This window comes from Mustela erminea, chromosome 3, assembly GCF_009829155.1.
Source record: "Mustela erminea isolate mMusErm1 chromosome 3, mMusErm1.Pri, whole genome shotgun sequence".
Lineage (NCBI taxonomy): Eukaryota > Metazoa > Chordata > Mammalia > Carnivora > Mustelidae > Mustela > Mustela erminea.
The window spans coordinates 95542402-95559469 of record NC_045616.1 but is presented as its reverse complement, the minus strand read 5'-3'; positions in this window follow the sequence as shown (position 1 = coordinate 95559469).

Below are 17068 nucleotides of genomic sequence, written 5' to 3'. Positions count from 1 at the left end.
TGCCTTCCTCTCTCTCTGCCTGCCTCTCCATCTGCTTGTGATTTCTCTCTGTCAAATAAATAAATAAAATCTTTAAAAAAAAAAAAATTCCACATGTGAATGAGATCCTGTAGTATTTGTCTTGTCTTTCTCTAACTGACTTATTTTGCTCAGCATTACACTTTCTAGCTCCATCCATGTTGTTGCAAATGGCAAGATTTCATTCTTTTTATTGCTGGATAGTATTCCAGTGTGTGTGTGTGTGTATGCATGTGTGTGTGTATCACATCTTCTTTATCCATTCATTAATCAGTGGACACTTGGGCTGCTTTTGTATCTTGGTTACTGTAAATAATCCTGGTATAAACATAAGGATACATATAACCCTTTGAATTAGTGTTCTTGTAATTCTTTGGGTAAATACCCAGTAGTGCCATTATTGAATCATAGGGTATTTCTATTAATTTCTTGAGGAACCTCCATACTGCTTTCCAGAGTGGCTGCATCAGTTTGCCTTCCCACCAGCAGTGCAACAGGATTCCTTTTTCTTCCATCATCACCAACACCTGTTGTTTCTTGGGTTTCTGGTTTTAGCCTTACTGACAGGTGTGAAGTGATATCTCATTGTAGTTTGATTTGCATTTCCCTGAAAATGAATGCTGCTGAGCATCTTTTCTTGTGCCTGTTGGCCACCTGGATGTTCTTCTTTGGAGAAATGTCTGTTCATGTATTCTGTCCATTTTGTAACTGGGTTATTTGTTTTTTGGGTATTGAGTTGTATCAGCTCTTTGTATATTTTGGGTACTATCCCTTTTTGGATATGGCATTTGCTTATATCTTCTCCCATTCTGTAGACTGCCTTTTAGTTTGTTGGTTGTTTCCATTGCTCTGCAGAAGCTTTTTATTTTAATGTATTCCCAATAGTTTATTTTTGCTTTTATTTTCTTTTCCTCAGGAGACACATCTAGAAAGATGTTGCTTCAGCACGTGTGAAAGAGATTACTGCGTAGAAATTGCTCTTCTGGGATCTTTATGGTATCAGGTCTTTAATCCATTTTGAGTTTATTTTTGTGTATGGTTTAAGAAAGTGCTCCATTTTCATTCTTTTGCTGTCCAACACAATTTGTTAAAGAGACTGTCTTTTTACCATTGCATATTCTTGCCTCCTTTGTTGAAGATTAATTGACCATATAATTGTGGCTGTATTTCTGGGTTTCTGTTCTATTCTACTGATCTATGTTTCTATATTTATGCCAGTACTATACTGTTTTAATTACTGCTGCTTTGTAATATAACTTAAGATCTGGAATTGTGATGTTATGTTTTTCTTTTTCAAGATTTCTTTGACTATTTGGAGTCTTTGTGGTTTTATACAAATTTTAAGATTGTTTATTCTTACTTCTGTGAAAAATGCTGATGGTATTTTGACAGAGATTGCATTAAATATGTAGATTGCTTTGGGTAGTATAGACATTTTGACACTATCTGTTCTTCCAAACCATGAGCATGTGATGTCTTTCCATTTCTTTGTGTCATCTTCGATTTCTTTCATCAGTGTTTTATAGTTTTCACAGTAGATGTCTGACACCTCTTCGGTTAAGTCTATTCCTAGATATTTTATGGTTTTGATACATTTGTAAGTAGGATTATTTTCTTACTTTTAATTTTTTGCTGCTTTATTATTAATGTTAGGGATGCCACAGATTTCTATACATAGATTTTATACCCTGTGACTTTGCTGAATTCATCTATCAGTTCTAGTAGTTTTCTGGGAGGGTCTTTAGTATTTTCTGTATGTAATATCATGTCATGCATATAGAGAGAGCTTAATTTATTCCTTACCAATTTGGATGCCTTTTATATCTTTCTGTTGACTAATTGCTCTGACTAGCACTTCCAGTATTATGTTGAATGAAAGTGCTTAGTGTGGACATCCTTGTCTTGTTCTTGACCTTAGGGGGAGAATTGTCAGTTTTTCTCCATTGAGTATGATGTTGGCTATGGGTGTTTCATATAAGGCCTTTATTATGTTGAGATATGTTTCCTCTAGACCTACTTTGCAGAGGGTTTTTATTATAAAGGGATGTTGTACTTTGTCAAGTGTTTTTTCTGCATCTGTTGAAATGATCATATGTTTTTTTATCCTTTCTCTTATTGATGTGACACATCATCTTGTTTGTTTTGTCAATATTGAACCACCCCTGCATCCCAGAAATAAATCCTCCTTGATTGTGGTGTATGATTTTTGTAATGTACTGTTGGATAAAATATAGTTTTAAAACATGGTTTATGGTTGAAAACCCAGGGACCAAACCATTTCAAAGTACTGAGTCCAAAAGGCACTTGGGAATGACTTTTGGATATCACTTCATGGTGTTCAAATAGATATTGGAATTGCCAAGGGAACATAAGGATGGTTGGTGTAAGGGATGAGAAATAACTGGACCATTATAGGTCTGATACTTCTAAGAAATCTGTTCTTATTTTTAAAATACAAATCTCTATTAATTTCCTCTAAAACTTTCATAAAAGGAACAATGTGGATGACAATGGTGGTTATGTGGGCAGTAAGGGAATTCCAGGGTTCTTTGGGAGTTCAGATGCCACATGTTGGTGGTTCCCAAATTCAGAGCAGGAAGGTATGCTGAGCCACTAAAGCTCAGCTACTCATCAGGTATAAGGTTATTCTGGTAGGAGATAATCCTGTCTGGTATCCAGAAACAGCTGTGAGCCAGATGGGACTGATAATGCTCCTTGGAGCCTAATTCCTGGGAGCTTCTGTGCTCAGGAGGCAAGTCATATGCTTTGTCCTACTCTTGGCCTCCATCTAGGGTCAAGTTAATTCCTGCCTACATTTTTTTTCCTATTCGGTGCCCTCTCTTCTACCTACTCAAACTTCATACAGCCTTCAATGCCATTTTTAAGTCCCACATAGCTTTCCCTGACAATTCCAGCCTGCTCTGGCATCACAGCTCTTAAGTTTATTTCACCTGCTAGATTGTTTAGAAAAATGTTTGGAGTGACTTTTTCACGTGGGTTAATAATTTGCTGTGTATTGGTGGTTTGCATGTGTGGCTTCACATTAGAATCATCTGTGGAGATTTGAAAAATCCTTATGCCCAGACTGTGACCTAGATCAATTAAATCAGACTCTCTGGAAATGAAGACATCTGCCCATCCTCCCCATACCTCCCATCCTGCTGCATTTATTTTCATCTCCCCAGATGATTCCAGTGTGCAACCAAATTTGCAACCACTGCTGTACCTATACTGTCTAATTTCTAAGAGGGCAGAAGTGACAGTTAAACTCCTTTTATATGCCTTGGGTTCATAACACAGGTTTGGTCACAGAATGGGAACTTAGAAACATTCCTGTTTGGTTCTTGGCTGGGAGAACCCAGTGCCCACATGTGTCCCAATTAAGTATACGGTCACAATCCAGATAGGCAATCTATGAAGGTTTAGTATTGCAGACTTGGGATTCATATCTGGAATAAAATCCTGACTGTGGTACTGCATAACTATATGACTTGAGCTTGGACAGTTGGCTTGAATTCTTTGTTCTTCAGCTTACCCATCCGTAAAGCGGGGTAAATGATATTACTAACTTCATGGGATTTTTTTTATATACTTTTAATGTATAAGTGACTTAGAAAAACTTCTGATGTTTAATAAGCCTTAAACAAATCTTAGCTACTCTTATTATTCTGGCATAAGAAGGTTTCTATTCCTTTTTTCCTATGTTATTTAATACTTATTTTCCTTGTGGCACCTCAGTAGCTAAGCTGGTTAGGTATCTGCCTTCAGCTCAGGTCATAATTCCAGGGTGCTAGGATTGAAGCTTCTGTCACTAGGCTCCCTACTCAGCAGCTCCTACTCAGCTTCTCCCTCTCCTTCTGCCCCTCTCTCCACTCAAGCTGTCTCACATTCACACTGTCAAATAAATAGATAAAATCATTTAAAAAAATACTTATTGTCCTTCAAAGCTTGAGAAAATAACAAAACAAGAATTACAATGATAATATGTGTAACAAAAAATCTTCAGTGTAGTTTCCAATTTCAAAAGAAAAACCAGAAGAAATAAAACTAGACTATATTTGTTCCCTATGAATTACAAACACACTAATAAATCAATCAGTGAAATTGTTCACCCTTATAAGATTGTCCTAAGAAGCACTGACGAGCAATAAGTAAACCTCAAAAATGGCATTTTATGACAGCTTCTGACTTTTCTACTTTTTCCCAAAGTAGCATCATCTACTTCCTGTGGTCTGCAGCTACCATAATCTAAAAGGAACTAGACTAACAAAATTCATAAGAAAAATGAATAATAATACTGAACCAATACAGATCTTGGCACATTTCAACAGTCTCTTCTTACTGAAGTCAGCTAAAACGCCATTGACTTCCAGGGAATCTGTCATAGGACGGACACTACCTGGTTTGAATTTGTTATCAAAGAAAGTTTATAGATGGGAATATTGGGTGTATGCATTCATATTCCTCTCTGGATATGTTCTGTATAATTACAGTAATTCCCTCCTTTTTTTCTTTTTTTTTTTTTTTTTTTTTTTGGCAAACCCTCTGCCCAGCTTAGTATTATTTTGATTTTTTTTTAATTTTCATTCCAGTATGGTTAACATACATTGTTATATTTATTTCATAATTGTTATATAAATACAGTAATTAATTCAGCAATGCTATACAGTATTCCATGCTCATCTTTTTCTTTTCTTTGTTTTGCTTCTTAAATTCCACGTCTGAGTGAAATCATATCGTATTTGTCTTTTTTGACAAACTTATTTCCCTTAGCATTATATTCTCTAGCTCAATTCATGTGGCAAGATTTCATTCTTTTTATGGCTGAGTAATATTTCATTATATATGTATGGGTATATTACACATATTCTTTATCCATTCATCTATCTATAGTAATTTCTAAAGGAACACTATAAAAAATAAAGTAACACTGTAATTAAGACACTAACTCTGAAATGGGATGCTTTTTTAAAAAAGTTTCTGTTTAAATTGCACTCAGTTAACGTGCAATATAACACAAGTTTCAGGTGTATAATATAGTGATTCAGCACTTCTATACATCAAATGGTACTCATCATAACAAATGCACTTCTTAATCCCCATCATCTGTTTAACCCATCCTCCTACTCACTTCTTCTCTGGTAACCATTAGTTCTGTATAGTTAAGAGTTTGCTCCTTGGTTTGCCTCTCTCTTTTTTTCCTGAAATGGGGTGCTTTTGAGAACAATAGGAAACATTATTAGTTGTTTCACCATAATAACAGATCTAGAGTACCCCAGATCTAGAATTTACAGTCATCCTGACTGTGGTCACCAAGAAACATCAAATCCAGAGGCACCTGGGTGGCTCAGCTGATTAAGCATCACCTTCAGCTCAGGTCATGATCTCCCAGTCCTGGGATCCATCCCTGCTCAGCGGGGAGTCTGTTTCTCCCTGACTTGCTGTCCTTTCCCCTGCTTATGTGCTCACTTTCCCCTCTCTCTCTTTCTTTCTCTCTCTCAAATAAATAAATAAAATTTTTTAAAAGAAGAAACACCAAATCCATTAATGATAGGAGGAAGATGTTAAAGCTTATGAGGTTTTTCCCTCTCTGTTTCCCCGTGTGGCTGAACCTTTATATACCTCTGGCAATGAGTGGCTGCTTAACACTATAGATAAGTACTTCTCACTATTGGGCATGAGTCTGAAAGAATGAGAAATTGTACCAACTCTGTGGAGTACCTCGTAGCTATATCTATGTCTGTATCTCTGTTTTTATCATGATCTAGCTATCTGTTTTTCCTCAGCCTATATAGACTAAAATTTCTGCTTGAGGCCGGAACTTTCTCACTAGTTAGGAACAACTACTCTTCAGTGATAGGCCAAAAAGAAATTCAAAGTATGTACTACAATAAGGGGGGAAATCATGTTAGAAGTTTTCCCCCAGAATTTTTCTGTGGTTTGACAAAGATGGCACACAATTACTTTTAAATATTATTCCACATCCCCCTGGATCTTTCTGCAGTGCTTCAGTTTAAAACCACTAACCTCTGGGGGCCCCTGGCTGAATCAGTAGGTGGAGTGTGTTGCTCTTGGTCTCAGAGTAGTGAGTTTGAGCCCTACATTGGGTGTGAAGACTGCCTAAATAAATTAGGGGGAAAAAAAAAAAAACTAGTAACCTCTGGACATTTTACGTAGTTTGGCTCCCATGGGCTCCCACGGGTAGGACAGAGTTGGAAAGATGTCAATACTTCCTTTAAGTCAAACTGTTTCAGCTTCTTGAGGTCACAGAATAACTTTTTGCAGTTTTAGGAGTTTGCAAATTCTCTGCTTGTTCTGTGCTCTATTTTCACCCTTCAGAAAGAACATTCTCTAGCTACTGCTATTCTCTAGCTATTGCTTTTCACTATTTCAGATAGGGTGATGTTTCTCTACATTGCACAAGTGACCTTGAAATGTGGGCACTAATCTCAAGGGATTTTAGATCCTGTGCATTTTTACCTGTTTAGACCATGAAATCTGGTTACAAACTGCATTGACTTACTGAAGGTTCCCTGGGGCTTTAGAGCATACTACTTTGGATTTTTTGCATTCTTTCTTTTTTGACTGTGTAGTGTGTGTGTGTGTGTGTGTGTGTGTGTGTGTGTGTGTGTTCTGTGCACCTTGAAAAATAGCATCAAACCAGACTTTCTGGAAAGAATGAGACAAAAAGAATGTACCTCTCTGAAGAAAGGAAGTCTAGATAAAATGGTCTCTCTGGTTTTCCAGATGCATTATTATTTTTTATTCTTTTTGTTCGTTGAAAACATTTACTTCCTAACAGATTACCTCTAATAAAACTTTTATGTTAAATTACCTGCAGCATGAGCATTTGAAAAAAAAACCTCATTTGTGTAGAGTTTTTTTGGGGAAGCTATTTAAAAAAACAGAACAATCATTAAATGATCTCTTTTGACCAGTGAGTGCTGGTGAATCTTCTTTTTTCTCTGTCCAGCAGTTTGTATGTTTAGAGACAGATAAAGGCAACATGAAAGAATTATTAGTGTGAGTGAAGTTGTGGACATGAAAAGCTCTTTTAGGCTCTGAGAAACAGAAACACAAAGTGGAAAAGAGCCCTGACCCTGAGGTGGACTTTTCTGAATTCAAATTCCTAGACCTGCACTTCCTAGGGCTCCCTTGGGCATATTCCTTAGATTCTCTGGGACATAGTTTGCCCATGTGTACAACTGTAATAATGATTCCTAATTCACAAATGAAATAAAGGCATAATAAAATAGTTAGTACAGGACATGACACAGTAAAGCACTCAATAAATAAAAGGCACATCTCCTTAGGTGTAACAGCAGGTGTTCAGTCTTAGGGGTTCAGTCTGACCTTATAGTACTTCTCAACTCATTTTTCTTGTGCTACTTTTCCTTTCCCAGTACTAAGGAAGACAAACCTTCATGGCACAGTTCAGATGAAATCTCTTGAAAGTTTTAGGATCATTTATATCAAGAACCTCTGTTGTTCTTTTTCAACACTTGTATATAATGTTTATACCCTTCAAATAGTCAGGATAGCTTTATTAAGTAAAACACCACTTGCCCCCCAAATTACTTAAAGACATATAGAATTGCATAAATCATCATAATGTCTGTTTCTGTTACCAAAGGGCTTACATACTGCTCTCAAATATATTTAAATCTCATATTGAAAATCCTGCATGATTCACTTATTATACATATCATTAACGTAATTTTCTTTAACTCCATAATAATAGTTTTTTTAAAAAAGATTTTATTTATTTATTTGACACAGAGAGAGAGAGATCACAAGCAGGCAGAGGGGGGGGGAAGCAGGCTCCCTGCTAACCTGACGCAGGGCTCAATCCAGGACCCTGACATCATGACCTGAGCCAAAGGCAGAGGCTTAACCCACTGAGCCACCCAGGCGCCCCAATAATAAACTTAATAGAAAGCTATGTGCCAGGTATTGTGCTAATTGCATCACGAAGATTGGGATCTCACAACCCTATTTCTTACTATATTTCCCAGTTAATAAGTGAGAAAACTGAATCTAAAAGAGATCGAACAACACAGCCAGTGAGTAGCAGAGCTAGCATCTGGCTGGCAATGGCTTTAGAGTGTTCCCAGTGCTAATAGGACCGCTATACCCATTCTCTCAGACAGTATGATTTATGGTGGACAGCAGCTTTTGTTCTGGAAGTTCAGGGAGTAGGTAGCTGCAGCTGGGCACTGTGTGCCTACATCACCAGCCCCCAATTAAAACCCTTGGGATCCAAGTCTCACACAGGCTTCCCTGGGCAGAAACACTGCAGACACAAGGGTACTTTTCACTCCTCAGGGGGAATTGAGCTGTGTATAGCCCATTCAAGATCATAGGAAACCTCTAGACTCTGTGTGACATGTTTTTAGCCCTTACTCTCTGCCTGGGTAACTTTGCTGTATTGCTGTTATGAATCTTAGCCATGAATACAGCCACATGCGGAGATCTCTGAGTCCTTCTAGGGAAGTACCCAATGTGTGGATGGTCGTGGGACTGCTGAACGAGTTTGAAGTGCAGACATAGGTGCTGATGTAAATACTGGGGAGACACATTATCCATCAGTCAAAGAACTTCCTTTAAATTATCTTCCTGAAAACTGTAAAAGTTTTGGTCGGTAGGGCTAAGGTTGCAGCTCTTCTAGAAGTTTCCATTCTAATGTCTCACCTTGGGTCAGTATATGGAACGTGATATGTTCTTTGTAAAATATATGCATATAATAAATCAGTAGTTAGAAAATACAATATAGTATTTGTCTTTTTTTTTTATGTGTCCTATGTTTTTATTGTTTTGCAGCAGAATGCCCAGTGCCAAACAGAATTACAAATATCTAGCTGTGGAGAAGAGGAGATAGGGTCTAAGTACAAATAGAAAATATGGCTTTTTAAATAGGTAGTTAAACAGAACTAGTGTCCTACAAACATATGGAGACTAGGTCTTTTTGGCTGAGCTGCCTCACCAGTGGTCCCACACTTATAGTCATGATTTCCCTCCCCTACCAGTCCATACATAGTATTAGAGTACCCATGGCCAAATGTGTTCACAATGAGTCCCTTTTCTAGAGTTTTCCCTAACCTTATACAGATAATTGTCTTCTTAAATAGATTTTTTTTAATTTTTTTCATTTGTTTTAAAGATTTTATTTATTTGACACAGAGAGAGATCACAAGTAGGCAGAGAGGCAGGCAGAGAGAGAGGGGGAAGCAGGCTCCCCACTGAGCAGAGAACCCAATGTGGGGCTTGACCCCAGGACCCTGGGATCATGACCTGAACCAAAGGCAGAAGCTTAACCCACTGAGCCACCCAAGTGCCCTTAAATAGATTTTAGATGTTTTTATTTTCTTTTTAGCATTTCCCTCTTGTTTTCCAAACTTATACTGTGTGTATATATTATTCTTACAATAAGAAAACCTGACATTTAACAATTAGCATTATAACATTTTTAATATACCAGATGATCACAACTAAATTTGTTCATATCTATAAAATTGTGATGGGATAAACAATAAAAAATAGGATCTTTGTACGATAAAATTGTGAAAAACCTGTTCTCAATTTCTCCTTTTCTATTCCTCACAATTTTCAAATCAAAATGAAAAATCTTATATTGATGTTATTTTTAAGGATTTACTTATTTATTTGAGAGAGAGCAGAGTGAGAGAGAGCATGAGTAGGGCTAGAGGGGCCCAGGGAAGAGAGGGAGACTCCCCACTAGCAGGGACCCCGACATGGGGCTTGATCTCAGGAACCTGGGATCATGACCTAAGCTGAAGGTAAACACTTAACCCACTGAGCTACACCAGCGCACCCGATATTATTTATTTTGAAAGTTTGAAATCTGCTGGGATCTGGTGAAGCTCAAGCCCATTTATCAAAATACTTCTTTTGGGGAAGAAGTTTCTAAGATACTATGTCCAAAAACATGTGGGCATTAGAATGTGGTAGGTGATCAGGATGAAGCCCTGTATCCCACAGAAAAGGTGGCAAAGAATGTCCACACCATATAGTATGTACATCCGTACACCCAAGTGCTCTTCTTGGTATTTGGCTTTAAGATTGGTTTTATTAACAAAGTATCAAAGTCAAGTTGATAAACACAAGCATTTTCAGTGATTAATAAACTGCTTTTATTTTGTAGAGTTTTATATTTATAATAGGAAAATTTTAGGAAATGCTTATTCTAATAAATATTTCTTTTCCAAGTGAAGAGGCTTAAGCCCAATGAGATTAAATGCTTTTTCTCAGTGAATAATGAAGTAGTAGCGGGATCAGCCTAGAATTCCATTTGCCTGGATCCTGTGTCAGTGCTCCAAGGACTATGTTTAATTATGCTTAAAATAACTCTTCACCAATGAAACATCAAATTCCAGTCTAGCTCTCTTTCCTACAGATCCAGCACAGTAAAATAATTATTTTTTTGCTATTCAGTGCTCAAAGGAATTAAATTTGTCAAACCATCTGAACTAACTTTACTCTTTTTGCAAAAGGTCACAACAAAGAGTTAATACTGTGCTTCAAACCTGAAAATCCTGAGGCTGAACATCTCAAGAAAATAGAGATAGAAAGTGAATCTGAGAAATAATTAACAGATTTTTAGAGAAGTAAATCAAATCATTGCCTGGACAGTTGCTCTGTAAAATGAGCTGTTGGTGAACCTTAGTGATTATCTTTGCTGTAGACCCCGTTTATTCCCAGTACCCCTGGGTTAAGCTTTACAGATGTTCTGTTTACAAAACTGTCTTTTTGTGCAGTGAAAGTTGCTAATGCCCGAGTTATTGGCAGTGTTTCAGAGAAAGAATAAATGCTCTCTGTAGTAGGATTAGTGGTAAATGATTTTTAATGATTTTTAAAATTACAATTGAATCAAAAAAACATTAATTGACTTATCCTGTTGAGTAAGTATTAAATAAATTACACTAAGCCTGTGTATATTTTCCGAAACTGCCTCAAACTATTTTCTCTTTATTCTGAGGGTAGGGAACTTAGGGTGTCAGATTCCCTGGAACCCTTTTCCATTTTATCCCCCGGCCCCCAGTTTCTTAGCTATTTAAGTATTTAATAGCCTTTCTGAACTTAGATTTATTTCCTAACTTTCAAAGAGCCTTAGACTGCCAAAATAAATAAATATAAATAAATAAATAAACCCAAAACAATTAAATGAGGCTTTAGAGAATTCATAAATTTAAATTTTAACATGAAAGAAAAAAGCAAAACCCTTGAGTGGGTTATTGACTGTGCTTCCCTTCGGTATATGAACTAAATCACATACACATCTTTGACATCTAGGATAAGATTTTCTTCTTGTAAATTTACAAAAAAGCGTTTCAAAAACACTTTCAGGTTTCTACATTAGGATGGAATCTGATTAAAGATGATGCTAAGTAGGCTAAGAATCTATACTCAGAAAACTATAAAGTACTCATGAAAGAAATTGAGGAAGACATAAAGAAATGGAAAAATGTTCCATGCTCCTGGATTGGAAGAATAAATATTGTGAAAATGTCTATGCTACCTAAAGCAATCTACACATTTAATGCAATTCCTATCAAAGTACCATCCATCTTTTTCAAATAAATGGAACAAATAATTCTAAAATTTATATGGAACCAGAAAAGACCTCGAATAGCCAAAGGGATATTGAAAAAGAAATCCAAAGTTGTTGGCATTACAATTCTGGACTTCTTCAGGCTCTATTACAAAGCTGTCATCATCAAGACAGCATGGCACTGGCACAAAAACAGACACATAGATCAATGGAAGAGAATAGAGAGCCCAGAAATAGACCCTCAACTCTATGGTCAACTAATCTTCAACAAAGCAGGAAAGAATGTCCAATGGAAAAAAGACAGCCTCTCCAATAAATGGTGCTGGGAAAATTGGACAGCCACATGCAGAAAAATGAAATTGGACCATTTCCTTACACCACACACAAAAATAGACTCAAAATGGATGAAGGACCTCAATGTGAGAAAGGAATCCATCAAAATCCTTGAGGAGAACACAGGCAGCAACCTCTTCAACCTCAGCCGCAGCAACATCTTCCTAGGAACATCGCCAAAGGCAAGGGAAGCAAGGGCAAAAATGAACTATTGGGATTTCATCAAGATCAAAAGCTTTTGCACAGCAAAGGAAACAGTTAACAAAATCAAAAGACAACTGACAGAATGGGAGAAGATATTTGTAAACGACATATCAGATAAAGGACTAGTGTCCAAAATCTATAAAGAACTTAGCAAACTCAACACCCAAAGAACAAATAATCCAATCAAGAAATGCGCAGAGGACATGAACAGACATTTCTGCAAAGAAGACATCCAGATGGCCAACAGATGCATGAAAAAGTGCTCCATATCACTCGGCATCAGGGAAATACAAATCAAAACCACAATGAGATATCACCTCACACCAGTCAGAATGGCTAAAATCAACAAGTCAGGAAATGACAGATGCTGGCGAGGATGCAGAGAAAGGGGAACCCTCCTAGACTGTTGATGGGAGTGCAAGCTGGTGCAACCGCTCTGGAAAACAGCATGGAGGTTCCTCAAAATGTTGAAAATAGAACTGCCCTATGACCCAGCAATTGCACTACTGGGTATTTACCCTAAAGATACAAACGTAGTGATCCGAAGGGGCACGTGCACCCGAATGTTTATAGCAGCAATGTCCACAATAGCCAAACTATGGAAAGAACCTAGATGTCCATCAACAGATGAGTGGATAAAGAAGAGGTGGTATATATACACAATGGAATACTATTCAGCCATCAAAAGAAATGAAATCTTGCCATTTGGGACAACATGGATGGAACTAGAGCGTATCATGCTTAGCGAAATAAGTCAAGCAGAGAAAGACAACTATCATATGATCTCCCTGATATGAGGAAGTGGTGATGCAACATGGGGGCTTAAGTGGGTAGGAGAAGAATAAATGAAACAAGATGGGATTGGGAGGGAGACAAACCATAAGTGACTCTTAATCTTACAAAACAAACTGAGGGTTGCTGGGGAGAGAGGGGTTGGGAGAAGGGGAGTGGGGTTATGGACATTGGGGAGGGTATGTGCTTTGGTGAGTGCTGTGAAGTGTGTAAACCTGGCGATTCACAGACCTGTACCCCTGGGGATAAAAATACATGTTTATAAAAAATAAAAAATTTAAAAAAAAAAAAAGAAAAAAAAAGATGATGCTAAGTAGGCACTGGCATGAAACTTGAAAGCTAACTCGATTTTCACTGTGAATGCAAAAGTCCTCCTGGGGCCTCTATTGTGTGCTGTATACCTGACCTCCCCTATATGTTGAGGGGGGGAGGGGGTTCCCATCTATGGGCTGGGGAGGCCCATTTTCTGTCCTTTGTAGAATTCTGCATAGAATTCTGGGTACATGTTCATCTTTTACTTTTGTGAAGGCAGGCCTGGAAGCTCACCAAACTACGTGTTCTTCCCATGTGCGATTTAGCTTCACGATGGTTGGTGTGGTGTCATGAGACTACTCTTACTTATTTGTTTTGAGTTTAAAGCTATTATTGAGAATGTACACATTCAGCTGAATCATGAAATCTTGAAAGTTTGAGCTAAAACGTAATGTCCTGAGGTCGCCTACTTTCAACCGCTCATTTGCCACTGCTTTTCTGGTCTCCCTCGTATCTACCTAAGATAACTGACAGTGGTGACATTTCAATAATACTTTAATTTCTAATTTGAGATATCTTTCTTTCCACAAAAGTACTAGAAACTAGCAAACATGTTAAATTTCTCAGCACTTAAAGAATTTTGAAGAATGATTGACCCCAATGCCTCCCTCCATACACACATATAACTAATATAAATTACCTCTTGGGAGTTGAACAACCATATTTTAAGGCACCATGCTCTCTTACTAAGTCCATCTGTTTTCCTGATGTTCTCTGGAATATATCAAGAAATCTCTTAAGTTGGGGAGGCAGGATTTTCCAGGTTTGCCTATATACATATTCAAGAAGTATTGGCTTCTTCATACAGACTGTAGGAATGATGTTTATTCTGGGGCGCTGGATAAGGCAGTGGGGGAGATTGACTGATTTTAAATGTTAATCTACTCTTTACTTAAAAGTATACTGCTGAAAAATTATTTGAAATTTCTGACATTTATTGCCCTCTGACTTTGACTCAATTTGGTTTGGTAGAGTCAAATCTAGGGTCAAATCACCTCTTTTGACCTTGACCTGAACCATTTTTACAATTTTACAACCTTCATAAAAATATACCACTAGAGTTCAAATAGACAATGAGAACCTTCTTCTGACAGAGGATATTCCTGTATTTAAGACTAATTAAGTCAGCTGTGAGTCCTAACATTCCTCCTTCTGAGACTTAGCACAGACTTTGGAGAAAATGACTACTATGTGTCCTGGAAAGCCAGAAGAGAATCAAACTCTTTTTTTTTTTTTTTAAAGATTTTATTTATTTATTTGACAGAGAGACATCACAAGTAGGCAGAGAGGCAGGCAGAGAGAGAGAGAGGAGGAAGCAGGCTCCCTGCTGAGCAGAGAGCCCGATGCGGGACTCGATCCCAGGACCCTGAGATCATGACCTGAGCCGAAGGCAGCGGCTTAACCCACTGAGCCACCCAGGCGCACGAGAATCAAACTCTTTAGGTTAATAATATCCTATTTTCATATTTCAGAAATATCCATGAAAGTCAAGACTGATACAATTTAAAATTTTCATACAAACTGTTAAGGCAAAAATCAAGGATTCTATTTTTAGTTCATGTTATTGTTTTAGGAAATTACCCTGAGAGCTGTCTGCATTAATTGGTGACTAGCCACATAGTAGTGGCTTAAACATAATGGTAGCTTATTTCTCTTTCATGGTAATAGTCTGGAAGTAGGTGGTCCAGTGCTGGTTTGGCCATTTGTGTCCATGAGATCATCCAGAGCGCATTCTCTGCCCACTATTTCTCTGCATGTGGTTCTCTTCCTCATAATAAATGACAAGAGTTCCAGGCTTTGTACCACCAGTTAAACAAAAGGATGAGGAAAAGGTAAAGAAATGGCATGGTCTCTTCAAGGTCTCTTTAAGGACAAGTCAGAAGAGGTCAGTTTTCTCTATAGTCTGTTGCATAAAACATAATAACATGGTGACATCCAACATAACAGAAGTTTAGAAAATTTAGTTCTTAGTCGGGGTATCCAAGAGTCAGTAGAAATCAAGGGTTTGATTCTTAGAAGGGCAGAGAAGGGAGTGGACAGTGGGGAGCAACTAGCAATCACACTGGTGCTATTCCACTGTCAAGGTCATTTTGGGAACTTTAAAAATACATAATGCTGGGCTTCTCCCCCTGGAGATTTTGATTCAGCAGGTCTGGCTTAGGCTCATTGGCCAAATTATTCCCAAGCTGTATCACAGTGATAAGGTGAGTCACCAGAAAGTTCCGTTTCAGCAGATTTGCCTTTGCAGAAATCTATTATGCTCTCAGCTTTCACAGGAGGGTGATAACAAATAGCTCTATGTGTACCACTGGTGTGTTTTCCTGTGTCAGAACTTTTGCCTAGGATATTATACATTATGTTGTTCAATTTTTCAGATGTAAAGATCCTAATGACTAATTTCTTTCAGCCCTCAGTTCCAGGTAAATACATTTAAATTCTATTCTCCTAAAAATTTATTCTGCTTACCTGCACAATTGGACCTATATAATCAACTGCATTTTCCTCTTTGCCTTAGCTGTAGAAAGAAAAGAGCTTTGTTTTAGGTTCACCTGTTAGAGCCTTGCTCCGTATTTTGCAGCTTTTGCTCAGTATCAGTACAGATAATTTCTTTTGTCCTCTGTTTCTCTTAAATAGATTCGACATTCTGGATTCTGGTCTTCTCTGTGTGTATTTCATAGGTTTCCTTAAATTAAAATTAGACCTAGATGGGACATAAAAATAATAAAAATAGGAACTCCTAAACTGTACCCTGTGAATAATGACAATAACATTTATTTCTTGAGTGCTTAGTTTGTGTTAAGCACTGTGGTAAATACTTTGTAACATTGACCTGTGTAACACCAACCTGTGTAATCCAAATAAATCCCTGGTCCAAAGTGGTTCACTTTCTACACAGTGTAATCTTCAAAGAAACATAGTCCAGCCAGCAAATGTAATTAAAAACAAGACCCAGGCTTTACTTAGATTTCTCAGAAATGATTAACAGATTCAAGTAGTAAAAAACAGCGGAAGTTCCTAATTCCAATTTCTTCTCAAATCTCTTGCATCACTTATGCTCAAACATACAGCCAAGGGTTGTGGTGTTTTGGGTTGTTTTGTTTCTTTTTCATTTTTTCTTTCCTCATTCCTCTGAGAGGGGGCAGAGCTTCCACTCTCATCTGTTGTCTCTGTGACCCCACAGGATAAAATTTTGTGGAATCCTCTGAATGCATTGATCCCCTCTCACTGCTTTCTCCACCACTTACACTTTTGAGGCATCCCCGTTTTTATGAGAAGACACTGAGACATTGTAAAATAAATTAACTTCTCCAACTTCAGAGTCACCCAGCTAGGAATCAAGATATTGAAGTCCAAGCAGTGGAATTTCTAAGCCTGGTGCTTAGACACTCTACTCTCTTCTTCCAGTTTATATGGCTGGATGGATGGCACAGTTATTCTTTCCATAGTTTGAAAGCACTTCCAATATTATCTCCTGAAAGCAGTATTGTCTCTGTCAGATGACTTACACATTTTATTTTAATTGGTTATTTTTGTTCCTACCTGTCATTGTGCTCACTGTAAGCTCAGTAAGATCATTCTTTTCTGTTTTCTACTAATTGTTACCAATATATCCACTATTTTGTACAGAGCGGGCAAGACAATAGATATTCATTGCATTAATGACTGAATGACTAGATAAAGAGGGAGCTACTTTTCTCTAGGACTGGAATTTCCTGTCAACAGTAATTTACCCATCTCTATAATAACCAGGCTTTTTGGAAATGAGAAATAGTTACTTCTTACAAAAATCTCAGATCTTTGGTATGTGGTAGTGAGTTAGCTTTCTTTCATGGTTCATAG